The 18,635-nt window shown below is 38.9% G+C and overlaps 1 protein-coding gene across 7 annotated transcripts in view; it reads left to right on the top strand.

Annotated features, from left to right (window-relative positions):
• Positions 1 to 18,635, top strand: part of MYO1B (myosin IB) — a 185,816-nt gene that overhangs the window by 67,717 nt on the left and 99,464 nt on the right. The gene's annotated exons all lie outside the window — the stretch shown is intronic.

Below are 18,635 nucleotides of genomic sequence, written 5' to 3'. Positions count from 1 at the left end.
TGAAAACAGGGACATTCAAAATGGCAGAATCTCATCTGAGGTCAGGGAAATATAGTAAAGAAAAACGTTACTGAAGTAGAAAGATGTTAAAGGCATAAATTATAAAATGAACACATGTAGCTATTTAAGATGACATGATGAGCGAGTCACGGCTATCTGGTTACTCATTACCTGGAATGTGGGTATGAGGAAGGAGGAAGTGTGGAAACGTGTGCATGGGTGTTGGGCATTGCTCCTAAAACAAATGGAAAACGACACAGAACACTTTGAACATCTGCTTCCTTTCCATAACTTAACTTTTATTATAAGAGTATTATATCTATGATTGTTAATGTCATACTTTGTCTTATAGGCATAGTTTACATAGTATAGATGGATTTTAAATTTTGAAAATCTTTGTCATTTTTTATATTTAGAGACTTTTTGTTTACATATATTTGCATTGATCTTGAATAGGACTCTTAAAATTAGCACTAATTAAAAATTCTGGCTGTGAAAATAGAGAAATTGAGTTTGATGAATTTGTAGCTAGTGATCAGTTGTACATTTATTTCACTTGCCCTCTTGTTGCCTACTGTGTCTGAAATCCCACTGTTTGCTTCATTTCTTCTCTTTTACAGGCACTCTGGTCTACTATTCTGTTTTACTCACTCCACATATTCAAATCCTACTCATCTTTTGGGGTATGTGGGGAACCACCTCCATTTTGAAGCCTCTTCTCTAAAGGTCACTTGGTGGTCCTAACACGTGGTCCATATTATGCATTCTGTCACAACCATGACCTTTTATTTATATATGATTAATTTTATTAATCATATGACCTTTTATTTATCTTACATATCTCATTAATTGTCTCCTGTGTAACCATTGGACTTCTACAATAGCAAGCATCTTTTGAGGAGGGACTATACATTATACTTACTTTGTTATAAGATCAGTGGTCTTAAAATCTGCCTATGTTTGCTTATCTATAGTTAACTTCAACTAACACCATCCTAATGTATTGTGTGCATTATAAAATATACACAACACTGGGAGTGTTTTAAAAGTTATGAATAAATAAATACAAATGGAAGTTCTGCTGTTTATAGTCATACTCCAGTGGCTCATCTTGGGCACGTCCTGGGATGCTCGCACCTCACTCTGGAGGCCTGGCATTAGGCATATTATGTATATTATATATTACATAATATACTACTATGTACTATATTAGGTACATAGTAGGTATTCAGGAAATATTTATTTTTAGCCTTCAGCAATTTATGCTGCTTGCTAACAAAATTACCACCTGTTGGAGATGATACTTGAGTTATAGTCTAAGTGTGTTTGAGACCTTGTAAGGGGGTATAAGGGACGATTTGTTAGAATAAGGTAGGTTATTTTTGGGTGACAGGGCTTCCTAGCTCAAGGCATAACACAACAAAGGTTTGTTTCTCATGAATGGTACAGTTTGATGGGGATCAGATGGGTTTTCTCAAAGGCTCTCCTAAAAGTGGTTACTCAGATACCCAAGCTGCTTCTGTATTGTAGTTATAATATCTGGAACATATGGCTTTTTTTTTTTTTGAGACAGTCTCGCTCTGTCGCCCAGGCTGGAGTGTAGTGGCACGACCTCAGCTCGCTGCAATGACCACCTCCTGTTTTCAAGGGATTCTCCTGCCTCAGCCTCCTGAGGAGCTGGGATTACAGGCACCGCCACCATGCCCAGCTAATTTTTTGTATTTTTAGTAGAGACGGGGTTTCACCATTTTGGTCAGGCTGGTATCATGCTTCTGACCTCCGGTGATCCACCTGCCTCGTCCTCCCAAAGTGCTGGGATTATAGGTGTCAGCCATTGTGCCTGGCCCACATGGCTTTTAAGATTGCTGTGGAAGGTGAAGAGAGAGCATAATAAGATCTTCTTCATTGGCCAGTGCATAGTCACATGGGCCCAACCTAACTGCAAAGGAAGCCAGGAGATACAGTCTCCCCTTGTGCCCAGGAAGGGAAAATGGAATGGGAGTTAGTTAATATATCACATGGTCTCCTGTCTGCTAGGATTATTTCAGTAAGGTTGTTGCTATTTGATAATTTAACTTGTGGATACCATGGAAAGTAAACTGGGTGAATTTAAAAATGAGTTCAGTAGTATAATTTAGAATGAAAGCCCTCTTAAAATATTTTCAATTTTTTTAAAAAATAGTAATTGTAATCATGGTGAATTTCCACATTTCCAGTTTAATTTTATTTGAATGCATTTCTACAGAAGTAAAAGTGTTCACTCGTTTTTCATGTTTCTGATGTTATACCTTTTTTCTTTCACACTACTGTTCAGCAGACTTTAGTAGCTTTTTGGTTTATTATGAATGAAGGCTCTTTTAGTAGTGTTACATTTGGTTGCTATTGCTTACAAAAATAGATGATATTATGTGAGTATTTGAGGATGTTTTAGTGCTTTGATAGTTTATTGCAGTAGATACATCTTTGTTCCAATTCTCATATTACTGATTTCACTGGAAAATAGAAAATTCAATGCTAGTCTCTTCTATATTTATTCACATATTCGTCCATTGGGAATTCTGGTAAAATGCTTCTAACCAGCTTTGAAACTTAAGCCAATGCAATGTTAATTTTTTTGGATTCAGCTCTTGCTAGATGGATGATGAATAAATAAAAGTTTCCCTTGTATTCAGGAGCTTAAAGTTGTGTTTAAGGACAACTTTAATTAAGTTCTTTTTCCAAATATGACTATAGTCAAAGATAAAAGGTGAAGAAATATGAAAATTTTAGAAAATATTACAGAGGAATATTTTTTGTTAAGAAAGGAGAAGAATATTCGTTTTTCACAGGAGAGATGGGAAAGTTTCAGGTTATTGGGTAATGCATTAAGAGTTTCTGTTTCCATAATATGAGTCAGGACAATAGGCTTTCAAAGTTTCTCTTGAGAAAAACATCCCTAGCTTACTTTTTTACCCCAAGGCACACCTATTTTAGCACAAGGTACAGCTATGCCACTTATCCCTATGCTAGTAATTATTGAAACCATTAGCCTATTTATTCAACCAATGACACTAGCTGTATGATTAACAGCCAACATCATGGCCAGTCACCTACTAATACACTATAATTTTTAAATTGTAGACTTTTTATTCTGCTAAACCTGTGTGTCTGTTTGTGTACTGAAGATTTTTTTAGATTTGGTAAGAGTTGCAAATGTTGCAGATGTAAGTGAATAAATGAAAATTATCTGAGAAAATTTTTAGCTTTTCTTATAAGGAGGGTTTGTATATTGTGAGGCAGATTCATTCATGCTCCCTCCTTACCCTCCTACCATCCATTCATCCATCTGTCCATCCATTTATCCATCTGTCCATCCATCTATCCATCCATCCATCCATGCATCTATCCACCCATCTTCCCCTCCTCCCTCAAAGCAAAGAAAAGCTCTTGTATGCAGAGATTTTAGTCATACCGATTGCCTTTTTTAGTTTTTATAGTTCATATGCATGTGAAAAAGATGAATGTGAACTAATTATTATATTCCCCAGTTTCAAAAATTATATCCCCTACTATTCAAAATAGTAATCTGCATAGTAAGCTGACCAGAGGCAGCTTAGTATTTTACAGTCAATGTAATAAGATAAGTAGCTTTCTAAAGCTCAGAGCAAAGGAAACATAGAAAATAGGTAAGACCCAAGTCAAAGTTAATACCATGACATCTTCTAAGCTTACTGAACTTGAACTTTTTATTTCCTGGTCGTCAAAGCAAAAAAGGGAAATGTGATCAGTTACATTATTTTTGCATATAAGATCAAAGTGTATTTGCTCAAAAGAAGCAAAGTTTTCCTTGCCGGTTAGGTTTCAAAGAGATTTCTCCTATGAGACTTACTATGTGAAGAGTGTCATCGTGAGTAACACCTCCCAAAACTTAGTAGTGCATTTTAGGTAGCTGCTTCTCATGTCACTAAGTGGAAGCAGCAGGTGTAACGCCAAAGCACAGTTTAGGAAAAGCAAATCTATAAAAGATATAAGTAGGTGGCTGTCATCCGTGGCTGCTTGTTAGAACCAGTGCAGAATTCCCTTAGAATCTGGAGGGTTAGGGAGGGGGAACAAGGTATCGACTCCCTAGGTACCCAGTATACATCCAGGGATGAGAACCCAAGGGTACAAGTGCTGAGCTTATTGATGTTTTGACTCAGTTGAAGAATACAAGAAACAGATAGGTTGCAATGTTTCCTTCAGATGCCTCCTAGGTCTGTGAGTTTTTTTGTGTGTTCATTTATTTGTTTTCTGTTTTCTCATAAATGAGCTTTGAATTAAAGGTGGTCATCAGCTAATTGGAGGTTATATTCTCTGGTAGGGGCCTAGAGTACACATTCTCCACTGCCAATAAAAGACAGATCCTTAATTTTAAAAATCATTAGTAATTTGGTCTGTCTTCACTTTACGAAAATTTAGGAAGCAAACCTAGACTTAATTTGAATGGCCCCTCATCTCTGCAGAAACCTCTGCAACAGTGAGGTGCCATAAGGCGCATGACAAATCGAAAGTTCTCCAGACTGAAACTGATTTATCATGGTGATCAGGCAACCATGGAGGGTAGAGTGATGATTCTCAGTCTTTGGCCTTGGGAGTTATTGTAGAGATTGCTGTTTTCTCAATCTGTAGTTATTTGAAGTATACATATTTGAAGAAAACAGTCATGTGAGTGTGCATGTGTGTGTGCGTGTGCGTGTGTGTGTGCGTATGTGTGTTTCCTGTTTTAACCTTTAAGCAATAAGGCTAGAACTACTGGTCTAGAATAGTTTTAGAAATTGTCATTTCCTTTTTGACAGTTTATAAAAATTTCAGGGATGTCTTCCTTTAGCAGGTGTTTAGTTCTAAAACCTCTGGAGACATGTGGCTTCATTCCAAATCTGTAGATTTTCTTCTCTGTCAGCAAGCCTACTGTTGGCATATAGAAAGCTCCAGCAAGGGTCCTCTGGCATCATCCTAGGACTTGTCACTGAATTGTTTGGATGTAACAGCATGTCAGATATCAGTGACAGGAACGGCATGCAGGTGAGGAGCAGAGGGTTGTCACTGCAGCTTTTCTAGGCACTCTCCTAGCAATTTAAATTAGAAAGATTTAATGTGTGGAGTCTTGGAAGATGTATTTGTTCATTCAACCAATAAAATTTTGAGTGTCCCACCTCTGCAGGTTTCAGTGATTTTCTTGGTGCAGAAAACCTGTTCTCAACATAAATTTGGAACACTAAAACTAATGCTTCTTTGGAGGAGAATGTATTTTGATGGGCGGGGGCAGAAGGGGACTGTGATAGGTAGCTCTTGGTGTTTTAGCAGGCCATGATGGAGGGAGAGCCTCGGACTTGAGGATCTGGAGAGCAGGGGCAGCCTCGTTTTTATCCCTTCTCATGCTGGGCACAGTTGCTGGCAGATTGTAGGCACTTGATACATCGGCTATGAACTCAAGAAGGAAGTGAGGATAAAAGTGATACTTGTTCAAGGAAAACCTAGAGAACTGACCATTCAGCTTTTGGAGACAAGATGGCATATCAACTGGGGACAGTAAGCTGGGTAAGAAGGATAGGAGCAGCATAGTCTTATCAGTCAGCTCTGAAGATGACTCTCATTGCCTTTGCTCCCTAGTTCAAGAACTAGCAAGGGCCTGCAATGTTACTAGCGCAAATGTAATCACAGTTTGACTTTTAAAAGGAGATTTTAGGTGACTGTTTGCCTACTTCTTCACATTGAATTAATATAGACTAGCATTAGAGAGAATTGCTGAATCTGAATAAACCAAATGAAGAATTTTAACTAAAGTATAAAATAGAGTCTCACTCCTCTTTAACTTTATTCTTTGAGTATTTTAAATCCACAGACCTCTTTCTTTATAAGCCTATGAATGTGCGCTTATATATATGCCTACTGAAATAACACTTCATTTGATTTCCTCTTTATTTGGTTATTTATAAATAGTCGGCAAGCAAACATAGGCTTTGAAAATGCCATACATTAATTATATCTCTTTTTTGCATGAATAGGAGAAATGGTGATGTTAGGATTGATTACACCAATTTTTTTCTGAGCATATACCATGTGTTGCACTGTGCAAGGCACTAGATGGTGAGTTTTAATTCCGACTCTCAAGAGAGAGAAACTGTAAACAAAAAAGTCTCCCAAACTTAAAACACCACATATTACACACCATATTACAAGGCTGTAATAGATGTAGAAACAGTATTTTATAGGTGTGCAGGCAAGGGACTCCTAGAGTGAGCTGAGAGGCAGGGAGTCCCAGGGAAATGAGCCAGGAAGAACAGCAGGGCCAGCTCTAGAGAAGGGCCTTGCTTGCTTTGTAATCTGTAGCACATCAGTGAGAAATCAAGCTTCTAGGATATGGTTCTGTATGAGTGTATCTTGCCTGGTTTTGACCTCTCTGGGTAACCAGAAATCAGTCCGGGTATGTAGAAATGGAGCTTTCATATTGAAGATACAAGCTTGGATGAACCTTACATTTTGTAATAAAAATATATGTACTTTGTAGAGCTCCCAAGGACCTGATGCCTGTCTCCGGAGTACCCTGAAGCAGTCTCTGTTCTGATCCAAGGTCTCTAGCTCCTACCCAACTGTTCTGGGAGGATTGTCTTTAGTCTTTTATCAGGTAACTTTAAGCCTCTGCAGACATGTAGTAATAAATACTAACTTCCTGCTTGCAGATTCAAGTGTTTGCCTTTCTCAAAAATATATATGCAATCTGTGTGTGATACTTCAACACAGTCATTTTCTTGTAGCCACTTTTGAGATGTATTGACATGACTTAAAAACACTTTCAGGCAGTTATTTGAGTGCTCTGTATTTGGGTGTGTTCTGGAGTAGTGCTGTCTGTGTGATGGAAGCATGCAAGAATTGTTTGAAACCCTTTGTATCAGGTACTTTCTGTGTACCTGTGTTAAATCTTCCTCTAGCAATCACATAGCGTAAAGCATGGCTGTTTAGTCACTCCCTGCCTAAAGTCCAGGGCCAGACTCTGCCTGTAGTGATGGAGAGCCTAGGAAACTTGTGAGCTGATGAGGGAGGGAGTGGCCTCTTTGCATTTTAGGCTAACTCCAGTAGGGAGGAGGGGGCTGCAGGAAAGATAGCCGTCAGGCAGAGTGGTATATGAGATTTTTGCTTTACCCATTCTTACGTGACCACTTTGAAGCCATTGTGTTATGCAGGCATTTTAGCATTGAAAATACCGTAAACATAAGCAATCTCAAATAATGTGCAGAATGACATGGGATCTTGAGCTTCCTTATTGTTGAAACTTTTTCTTTAGGATGGCAACCAGGACTGGGGTAAAGGAGGGGTTGGGAGTGGAAACCATCTGGAAGATACAGCCACGTCAGCCCTGCTACGTTGACCACATACAGTCCTCTCAGAGAAAGCTGTCCATCACTGTAGCTCTGGAGCCTGCTCAGTCTCTAAGGGGGCTTCTCTCTCCATTGTCTGAATCATCATCCTCTGATGTCCTTTGAGTCACTGATTTTCTTTTTAAAATTAAGACATGGCTTTGGCTAAGTCATGATGGAACTTACTTGTTTTCTATTTGGAAATCTAGAGGAAGGCTTTCTACATTTTGTCCCTGTCCCAAATTTGCAAGCCTCGTTTGAATAGGTGCATCATAAATCCTGGATATGGCGGGGAGGAGAGTCTCCAGACAATGTTAGGATCGTGACAGTCAAGACTGCCCCCAAAATCCGTGGACCTGCTGCTAAGACTTCTCTCTGGCGCGTAAGCAAAATAAATGCATTATGCTCACAGTCACAGGACACCTTTGAACCATAGTTTTGGGGCACAGAACTGATAGATTTTTGCTTTGAGTTCTAACAGATTTCTTACAGAAATGTTTAAAAAGTATGAAGTTAAATCTGGCTACAATGGGGACAAGATTAGAACTGGAAAAGGAGTCATGGTAATGAAAAAAATTACATATTTTGACAGCATTGTATCAAGATGGCTTGTGAAAATGCCTTGCTTAGATATAGAAGTCCCCATTAAGAGGTTCCTGAAAGCCAAAAATGAGAAACCCATCTAAGACGATGGAAAACTGGTGATGGAAAGGAAAGGGTTTCTTTGGGAGGTATTGGGTGCCTGGATGAAAGAAGAAAAGCAAAATTTGAATTCAAAAAAATTATTTTTCTGGTCCTAGTATTCCTCTCATGCTTTGGGGAAAAGTTTTGTTGTTGTTGTTTTCAACAGGTGACATGGATTAAATGACTTGCCCTCACATAACAATTATTTTCTAGTTAGGTAGTACATGATTTCTCTAAACGGAGCTCCTGAGGGTAGGGACAGTATCCTTTGTATGCCTCTGCCTGACACTCTCCTGACACATAAAATATTTATTGAATTAATGAGTACTGATTTTTCTTAAAATTATTCCCAGAATGCTGCCTTCTTTAGAGTATCACAATATAAATTTAGCTATTCACAAGAAAGACTATTATTTTTATTGTTTTGCCAATTCACTTTTCTTTCTGTACAATAATATATGCAAGCTCAGACATTTCATGGTATATACACAGTGGTCTGTGTGTATGTATGTGCAAGTATCTATCTATATTCAGGCATCTCATTAATACTGGGAGATTTAATTGAATTTTGCAGCCACTCTATGAAATGGCAATAGATTTGGTTCTCCTAAACATGAAAAGATTGGTGAATAGATTGATTCTGTAAGGCACACCCACAGATTTAGCTTCAGCATGGCTTTTAGTATTTTACTGAGCACCTGCTGCATTTCAGACACAGGGCACTTTATAGACATCCTTTGCACAGCTCTGTAAGGCTTGAAGCATAAATCAAAGCTTGAAGAAGTTGATAACCTTTTACTACTCCCCATTTTCTCTCCTTTATGCATTAAAAAGAAAAAATCAGAACAGTATGTACTTGGGGTTCCGGTTCAAATGGCATCCCCACCCATTGCCTTCTGTGATAACCTGAGCCAGACCTTTCTGCACTTCCACAGTATATGGTGCTATGTAAGGTCCCCAGCGTAGTACTTTCTAGGGCAGATGGGACACTGAGGGCTGTCAGAGTTAGAGGAGAGTGTTTTACATTTGAATGTTGTAAACATGAAAGCTTCACTTAATTAAGCAGTCTAACTATTTGAGATGTGGATATGAAGTACCTTAGATCGGAATGTGTTTCAAAGTTAGAAAAAGTAGCATATGAGGTGGTGCTTTTTAAGTCTTTAAATTAGTAGAGAACATCTGTCTGTAAAAAATCATGCAGAAACCATTCTTTTTAATAAATGCAACATTAAATTTAGCTTTAAGTTCTAAAGGTGATTAGCAAGGTCTGTGGAATAACTTCTCTTGGGATAAGTGTTTTCGCGATTTAGTTGCTTGTAACAAAGTCATAAAAATTGATCACGAAATTAATTGAAATAAGCCATTTTGCCAAAAAGTTTGGAAATGTTTGTGTTGGGAATTTGTTTAAAGTATATTTACCTTGAGCCAGAAAAGCTATTCTTGTAGACTGTAACTGGGCAGTTATTTTTAAAAGAGTTGGATATTAAAAGATGATTGTTAGAATACTTTTGTTAAGAGATAGTAAAAACGCTTTAAGAACTTACTGAATTTAAAGAAAGAGCCCCAATTGTGTATTTGTTCTTTTCCCCAAAACGGTATGTTTTGTTCATTTCTGTACTGGGGAAATAGCATAATTTCCTCCCTGCTGTCTGCTTCCTCCCAGCCTCTTTCCTTGCATATGCGTTGGGGTTCAGATTTTGCAGCTTTCCACGACATGCTTCTGTCAGTAAAAGCCTTTTTTTTTCCTTTTCCGAATATCTTCAGGAGCTAGCAGATATGTTTATTACCTTCTACCCCCTTTTTTGGGGGGGGGACTTAGATGTCTTTCTTGTTAAATGTTAAGCTTCTAGAGGACAGATTCTCTTAATCATCACCCTTAGAGCCCTCATGGTGAGTACAATGCCCCTTACCTCATGGGTACCCATGAACTCCTTTGGGAGCCCTGCTCTTCTGGATGACCTCACCCCTGCTTCCACACACTCTTCCATTTTAGTTATTAAGGGATTAAGTCAAGGCAGTGGAAGCTATTCATGCTTCATTAATTTGTGAGATAACAGCCTGCAGTAGCAAGGGCAGATAAAGAAGTGGAATTAGCCTTTTTGCTTTTGACCTCTTGCCAAACCCCAACAGGATGCTCCACTGTAGGGAACTTTCCCCCTGTGGTGGTTTCGTGCCTTGGGCATTTCTAGGTACCATTTTCTTTGAAGCAAGTGTCAGAAGGAAGTCCTCAGCAGCACAAGGGATTGCTACTAAATTCCAAAGAGCAGCTTCCAGGCCCTCAAGACAGATGTTTCCTCCTCTCTGCTTTTATATCTTAAGTCCAGTGCTTTTCCTTCCTGGGATAATTTAGTCTCTCTAAATCCCTTATCTACTTCCTAATGTGTGTCTCCAGTACCTGGCTTTTGCAATCCACCTTTGAAAAAGAGTCACTCTTTGACCCAGTCCACTTTCTCACCAGTCCCAGTAGAGGGAAAGGTGCTTATTCTGTTGAGTGCCTCTTAGCAAGCTGGTTCTGGCTGGGGCAGACTTGAGGGTCTCCAATATGATTTGATAATGGTCAGGCTCCCAGGCTCGAAAAAATTTTGGGGTGTCCCTAAGTTTCTTTGTCACAAGAGGATTACAAATAAAAGTTCTAAAGAAAACTACCCCTTGTGTTTTAGATTATTTTCTCCAGCAATGTGAACTTTTGAAATAATGAGCTTTGCTTACTAATTCTAATGCTGAAGTAGAAGAGATTCTTGTCTAATTATGCAGGTGTTATGGGAAAGGGATCCCAATCCAGACCCCAAGATTCTTAGGTCTCGCGCAATAAAGAATTTGGGGAGAGACCACAGAGTAAAGTGACAAGTTTATCAGAGAATCAGAGAAACAAAAGGATGGCTGCTCTATAGACAGAGCAGCCGCAAGGGCTGCTGGTTGGCTTTTGTCGTGGTTATTTCTTGATCATATGCTAAACAAGTGGTGGATTATTCATGAGTTTTCCGGGAATCGGGTAGGCATATCGTAGAACTGAGGGTTCCTCCCCTTTTTACACCATATAGGATAACTTCCAGATGTTGCCATAGCATTTGTAGACTGTCATGGTGCTGGTGGGAGTGTTTTGTAGCATGCCAATGCATTATAATTAGTGTATGGTGAGCAGCGAGGAGGATCAGAGGTCTCTTTCATCACCATCTTGGTTTTGGTGAGTTTTGGCCAGCTTTTTTTACCACATACTGTTTTATCAGCAGGGTCTTTATGACCTTAGAGCTTCTCTTAATCATCATCCTCAGACCCCTCACAGTGAGTACCATCTTGGTTTTGGTGAGTTTCAGGAGAAACCACAGAGTAAAATGACAAACAGGTTTATTAGAGAATCAGAGAAACAAAGGTCAGTATCTTGTGCTGACCTCTCAGCTCATCCTGTGGCTAAGGATGTCTAACGTTTTGGGAATGCAGCCTAGTAGGTCTCAGCTTTATTTTACCCAGTCCCTATTCAAGATGGAGTTGCTCTGTTTTGAAGGCATCTGACACAGGGATTTCTATATTTTAAAACATTATAACACATGAATCATTTTATATACACATGATATTCAGATACTCGATTTTTGCCTCCTTAATGATTCCATTTGACTGTCAAGATCAGTCTGGGCGCAGTGGCTCACACCTGTAATTCCAGCACTTTGGGAGGCTGAGGTGGGCAGATCACAAGGTCAGGAGATCGAGACCATCCTGGCCAATATAGTGAAACCCCGTCTTACTAAAAATACAAAAAAATTAGCTGGGTGTGGTGATGCACGCCTGTAGTTCCAGCTACTCGGGAGGCTGAGGCAGGAGAATTGCTTGAACCCAGGAGGCGGAGACTGCAGTGAGCTGAGATCGTGCCACTGCACTACCGCCTGGGCGACAGTGTGAGACTGTGTCTCAAAAAAAAGATTACAGTATATTTTTGAGTGACCCATTCAAAAAATAACATATACCTAGGTATATGTTGAGGCTGACCTAGGTAATCTATGAAATTTCAAAAAAATATTGTGAGATCTGTGTTGTGTAAACAAGTGTGATTCTAAAGGAAGAAGAAACTAAAATGCATATTCATCATGTCCTATTTTAAAGCCTGGCTTTTGAGTTTTATTTGATGCTTTGCTGTTGTCATTCTAAAACAGATGTCATCTTAAAATGATTTATCTTGATGAATTATTTTTGTTTTGTAGCCAGTAAAAACAATCCTTTTCCGGTTATGTAGCCAAAAGAAAGCAACCCGGCCACTTATGTTTAGGATATAAGAATGTAAATGAAATTAGAACATTACATGTTGGTAAACATTCTTAGAAAAAAAAGATTGTAGCTCATTTCTAAGATAATTTTCAACTGCATTCTGCCATATGTAATGCTATGACATAGCATCTTTGTTATATTGGGGTGGCAACTAGGGACTTCTTTGAGATTAGATGTATAAAAAGAAAAGTGCAATGCCTTTAAAAAAAAAATTGTTATTGTATGGCATGTCTTTTTCTATCTTATTTCCTTTCAACCTGTCTATGATATTTTATTTTATTTTATTTTATTTTATTTTATTTTATTTTTTAAGACAAAGTCTCACTCTGTTGCCCAGGCTAGAGTGTAGTGGCACGATCTTGGCTTACTGCAATCTTGGCCTCCCTGGTTCAAGCTATTCTCCCTCCCCAGCCTCTCGAGTAGCTGAGATTACAGAGGCCCACCACCACGCCTAGCTAATTTTTTGTATTTTTAGTAGAGACGGGTTTTTGCCATGTTGGCCAGGCTTGTCTCTAACCCCTGACCTCAAGTGATCTGCCCATCTCAGCCCCACAAAGTCCTAGGATCACAGGCGTGAACCACTATGCCCGGACGATTTTATATTTTAAATGTCATTCCTATAGGTACATATAGTTGAGTCTTGTTTTAATATGCATTCTTACGTTCTCTGCCTTTTAGTTGGAGTATTTTGTCCACTGACATTTAATGTAATTATTGACATGATTGGATTTAACTTGTCATTCAGTTATTTATTTGTTTCTTTTTCTTTTTTTCTTTTTTTTCTTTTTGCTCCCCTATTCTTGGCTTCTTTTGGATTATTTTTGAATTTTTTTTTTTTTTGAGATGGAGTTTTGCTCTTGTTGCCCAGGCTAGAGTGCAATGGTGCAATCTCAGCTCACCACAACTTCCACCTCCCACATTCAAGCAATTCTCCTGCCTCAGCCTCCTGAGTAGCTGGGGTGATAGGCATCTACCACCACATCCAGCTCATTTTTTGTATTTTTAGTAGAGATGGGGTTTCACCATGTTGGTCAGGCTAGTCTTGAACTTCTGACCTCGGGTGATCCGTCCGCCTCAGCCTCCCAAAGTGCTGGGATTACAGGCATGAGCCACACACGTGGCCGGATTATTTGAATTTTTTATTTGTATAATTTCATTTACTTTTTAGTTATTTTGGCTATAGTTCTTCATGTTATTTTAGTGGTTGTTCTAGGGATTATAATATACCTTAACATTTTAGAATCCATATAGAGTAACATTGTCCCGCTTTATGTGAAATGTAGAAACCTTCCAACCACTTAGGTTTTTTACCATCCACCTCCTCCCAATCTCATCTGTTATGTTTGTTTTCACATTGTTTTCTTTTTGCTGCATAGTGCACACTTTGCCCATTGCCATTTATTTTGAAGAAAGGCTTATTTTTGTTCTCTACCTTCTCTTGCACTAAAGCTTGGATTATTTAGAAATGCTTACCAATGCTGTGGCTAGGAGGGGTAACTATAATGCGTACATAAGTTAATTTACCATGTTTATACTGGCATAGGACAAGACTGCAGTGAAGCTTTCTAGGATAAAAGTGCAATAACTATAAAGACTTATTTACCCTCAAGTTTTCCCTTAAGATGTGATAAGATGAATGTTATGTTAGGGCATAACACTAACTTGACAATGATATCAAACTGTCTACTTGGGGATATTTTCCAAGCGGGCAAATATTTCTGAATTAAGAATATGAGACAATTATAGATGTAAAGATATAAGAAAGGCCAACTTAATGCCTCTCCTTAAGAAAACTCAAAGTTTCCATGCAAAACACACCACACACTTCCCTTTCTCCTTTTCCTTCTCTTCCATGCCCTTGTGGACCACCTCAGTCCTGATCGAGCTTAATATGAAGTTAGAATTCGGGAAGCATGGAGGTTAGGCACTTTAAAAAAAACACTTTTTTGGGGGGTTAGTTTGGAAACACCCAGTTTTAGGGCTAACCCAGAGCTAGAAAGGAAAAGAAATGGTTGAGACTTGTATATCTCAATTGTATGTGGAAATTTTGAGACTGAGCTATTTTGAGAGGGTTGAATTCAGAAGGAGAATTTCCTACTATAATTTGAAAGTACTCTAGGGCTCAGGATTGAATGAAAAGGAATACCATTTTGAAAGCTTTTGAAGAAAATGACTTGAAATAAGATGGAAACAGTTATCTAAGTTCAGGTAAGTTTCCTGAGATGAATTTAGTTCTGTTAAACACTTTGACTAATGGAGAGGTCCAGCTACCAGTCCTCAGAATGGATTAGATTGGCTTTGGAGAATGATTTCTCAAGCAACTCTTTAGGGAAGAGCCAGAGAGAGGCTGAAACATGGGACCATGTTTGAAAGAGTGTAAGCCCTGGATTTATTTGAGTGTCACAAACATCTTTTCTGCTTTACACTTGAGATGAAACAAACCTAGAAAGGACAGGGCAGGGTGGAGAGCATGGAAGTTTTGGGAAAAGAAGCCCTGCCATTGCCTCTGATGGCCATGAAAGCAGAACCGCTCTGATGAACACTCTGAACAGAAATAAGATGGGAGAGGAACATAAATATCAGCTAGACAATTGTGAACATGCAACCCAGCATTCCACCCTGACAGAAAATAACAGATGAGCCCCAAACCAAACTTCTAAAACCTAAAAGTTATAGATACAGCTGTTTGGAAACATACTTAGTACTGGAGAAAGTTTGGCTCTCAAAGAACAGCCATGTAGCTGATCTGGAAATGAAGGGGAGATGGCTTTTAAACATCAGGCTGACCCTATTCTTAGAGCTCAACTAGAGGACAGAAGATGAGGATAAAACCATGCCCTTGATGTGGCAGAACTAAAACCATGTTTACCCCTTATGCTATCGTCATTATATTATAATTAACCATTCATTTCTGTGTGTGGTAAATAACAATGCTGACACGGTCACAAAATAATGTGAAGCATATGGGTCACAACTGTTTTTAACTAAAGACTTCTCTAAAGATTTATTTAGGTTCCTTAATTACAGAGTGACTTGGAAGACTGGCATGTGGTTTCAGTTTATAGTTATAAATGTTGGCGCTGATGATGGGAGCGTGCTCATATTGCCAGAGAGGGAGAGGAACAAGTTTGGGGTTGGGGGGGCTTGTGTTCTTTGGGGCCCTCCCTTTTGTCTTTTCTTTTTTTTTTTTTTTTTGAAAAGAAAGTGAAGATCCGTGTTTATAAGAAGTAAGTGTGATGACATTTATACTGTATTTGAGATGGATGTGCCAGTAGTTATAAGCCAATTTTTCCAGTGCTTAAGTACTTTAATTGGTAAATTTTCATGTCAATTCGAACTCAGTGGTCCTCTAGAATCCTGAAAGAATAAATCCCTTTTAGCCTTTGTCTTATATTAAAATTAAGCTCTCTGTTAGATGAATCAGACCCTGTCTTTGAGGACAGCAGTTAAGTATTTCATTCTGGACAGAGAAGAAGATACAAGTATTCAACTTAGGTGCTTTGACTTAAAATGAACCCATGGCAGGGTCATTTGGTGATCTTCCAAAGCCTCCTGTTTGTGTGTATATGTGTGTGTGTGTATATGTGCCATATGTATTACTCATTTTTGAAGTAATTTTGCATTATTTTGGAACTAGTGATAAATACAACACTACATTGTAGTCCTGGGAGCGTGAGAAAAAGGTCTATATTCAATAATACATGAAGAATTTAGTGAATACATTTCATATATTGGAAAACTTGTATTTGCTGTAATGTGTTTTCTCCTACATTTCTTGCCAATGATAATGAAAATGGTATCTCAAAATATTATCTGGACATTGGAGGAGCAGGAGGGGAGGAAGGCTCATAAAAAAAATCTAAGCAATGCTCTCCTTCCCTGCATGAAGGTCATAGAAGAAATGAATTTCCCAATGCTTATCATTCTTCACGGAGCTCACTCCAGTAGGGACTTTGCCACTGCTTCGAGAGACTCCACTCATTCATCCATCCCTTCATTTATGACTTGGTATTGGTTACATTTCATGTTTATGTCTCTGTGGCATAAACATGGCATAAAGATTAATTAGAAAGGCTCTGCCTTAGAGGGGTTTATATTCTGGTAGGGAATAAGAAGGTATGTATGTAACTAATTATAACACAGAAAGAATTTCTGACATTTATTCAGGGCTTTATAACTTTCAAGGTGCTTGTATGCACTTTTATTTGATCTTCTAAAGTATGTGGCTGCGTTCTCTGTGTTGGAGATGAAGACTCTGAAGTTTAGCCATGATGATGACTTGCTCCAAGTCAGGTAGGTGTTGAGATATTTATATAGGGCCCAGAGAATTGCATCTGAGATGTTTTCTACCTTTGTGTTCATTGTTTTCCGCCATCCCCATTATGGAGTGGTACACAGACTGGAGAATCAGAGAATGTGAGAGAAGGCTAAGGCCACAAGCAGCTATGGAGCTTGAGCAAGGCTTTGGTTGTACAGAGAATGGTTGAAAGGGCTTTGAGAGAGAGAAAGAGATCAGTGCACATGGTTCAGAGGAACAAGCCAGAACACCCTGTTATTCAAAAAAGACCCCGGTGTCAAGATCTTATTACTTTTTTTCTGTCTGTCACTTTCTTTTATTCATGCATTCATTCAACAAACGCACTTAAGAGTATACAGCACTTATTACATGCAAGGCAGCGGGACTCACTGATAAGGGGGTTACAGAATAAGACTAGGTGTGGCTGTCCTTGAGGATCTCACAGTAGTTCAGCTGGAAGGTAAGATATGCTGGCAAATAATTGTAAGAGAACATGATGAAAGAGGGAAGAAAGTGATTCACGGTATTTCTGGGTTCAAGTTTCAACTCTTCTGAGGACGGGATCGCAGGCTTCTCATGTCATCTCTTAAGACCATGTTTCTTTAAGGAGCCTAGCATTTAATTTGCAGATCTGTATTGAGGATTAAGTCCAATCATGAATCCTAGGACACTTTACCGGGCTCCTGGCACATTGAAGGTATTCAGTAAACTGTCATTATTTATGGTCCGTATGCCTTTAGAAGAAAAGCCAAAGTCCTTGGCTGGTGTGAACAGCTCGCTGTGATCTCGTTGGCCAGACGTACACTCTTCCTGTATCCCAGTCCTTCACCAGTCTCCTGGCTGCAGACTGGTTACTCTTATATGCACTCTTGTCACGCTGTGGTCTCTGCAAAATACAGAGGTGCTGTATCCCAGTGGTCAGTCACAGGGGTCAGTGCTGGCCCTGCTGTGTCGCACTGGCAGCAGACTTCAGCAAGTTATGTCTTTGATTTGTGATGGTCTTGTTGCAAGATTTAAAATGACTGAACGTAAAGAGCTTGGAGACAGTTCTGGTACGTGGTAAATGTTGATTTTATTAATTCTAATTACCATCTGACTTTGCTACTCGCTGTTTATCATCCTGCAGTGAAGCTCCCTGTCAGCTCTTTTGTTCTTCATTTGGAACTTGCCGATCTCTCTCCCCAGCTTATCTCTTATCCCCTCTTCCTTATGCTTTGCTTTGCCTTCTGGCTACATGGAACTGCCTGTAATCCTTCACTCTACCTCCATGATGTTTTGGCCTTTATTTTTGCCTAAAAGACATTTGTCTTGCTTCATTCTTTAGAACTGAGTTTTCTACCTCTTGAGTTTCTCTGAGTCCAGTCTCTACCCCTTTGTGTATTGTTCTTCAATGTTCTGCACATACCTTTATCAGTGGGCTTAATGTATTGGTTCCATTTTCTCTTTGTCTCTTTCTCTCCTGCTTTTGACAGAGAACTCCTGAAAGAAGGGGTCAAGCATTGTCTCTACATTCCCAGCTTATTCTTGACACATAGTAGACTCTCAACAAGTACTTGTTAATAAATGAAGTGAGGACTTTACCTATTTTCAATACATTATCTTATTGTCAGAATCATTTTTTCAATTAGCTGAAGGGGGCAAAATTTGCTTTAGTAAATTTTGAGGTGGGGAACAGCAACAGGAGCACTGGCCTGGCCTTACTTGATAGAGGCCCTTTGTCATCCTAAGGCAGGGTTAGAAGTTTGGGAAGCTTGGGCCAGAAAAAAACCCTGGCAAACCCAATTTTGCCTCTGGTGGATCTTAGCGTTTCAGTCATTTGTTTGTAAAGGCATTAGTTCTGTATTTAGCTTATTGTAGTAACGTCAGCTATTTGGTATTTGATAGTATTTTTCTAATGTTTGGAAAGATTTTTTTCCCTCATATTGAAACCTCAGTGTATTGTCTTGAAAAATCTCAACATTATCCAATTTTGGACATATGGTGTAACATTTTCTCCTTGTTTGTCTGAGTTACCTGGATTTTAG

The sequence above is a fragment of the Aotus nancymaae genome, unplaced genomic scaffold (genome assembly GCF_030222135.1).
Source record: "Aotus nancymaae isolate 86718 unplaced genomic scaffold, 86718_ANA_hifiasm-v0.15.2.pri h1tg000008l, whole genome shotgun sequence".
NCBI lineage: Eukaryota > Metazoa > Chordata > Mammalia > Primates > Aotidae > Aotus > Aotus nancymaae.
This window is presented reverse-complemented; position numbering and strand designations above follow the sequence as displayed.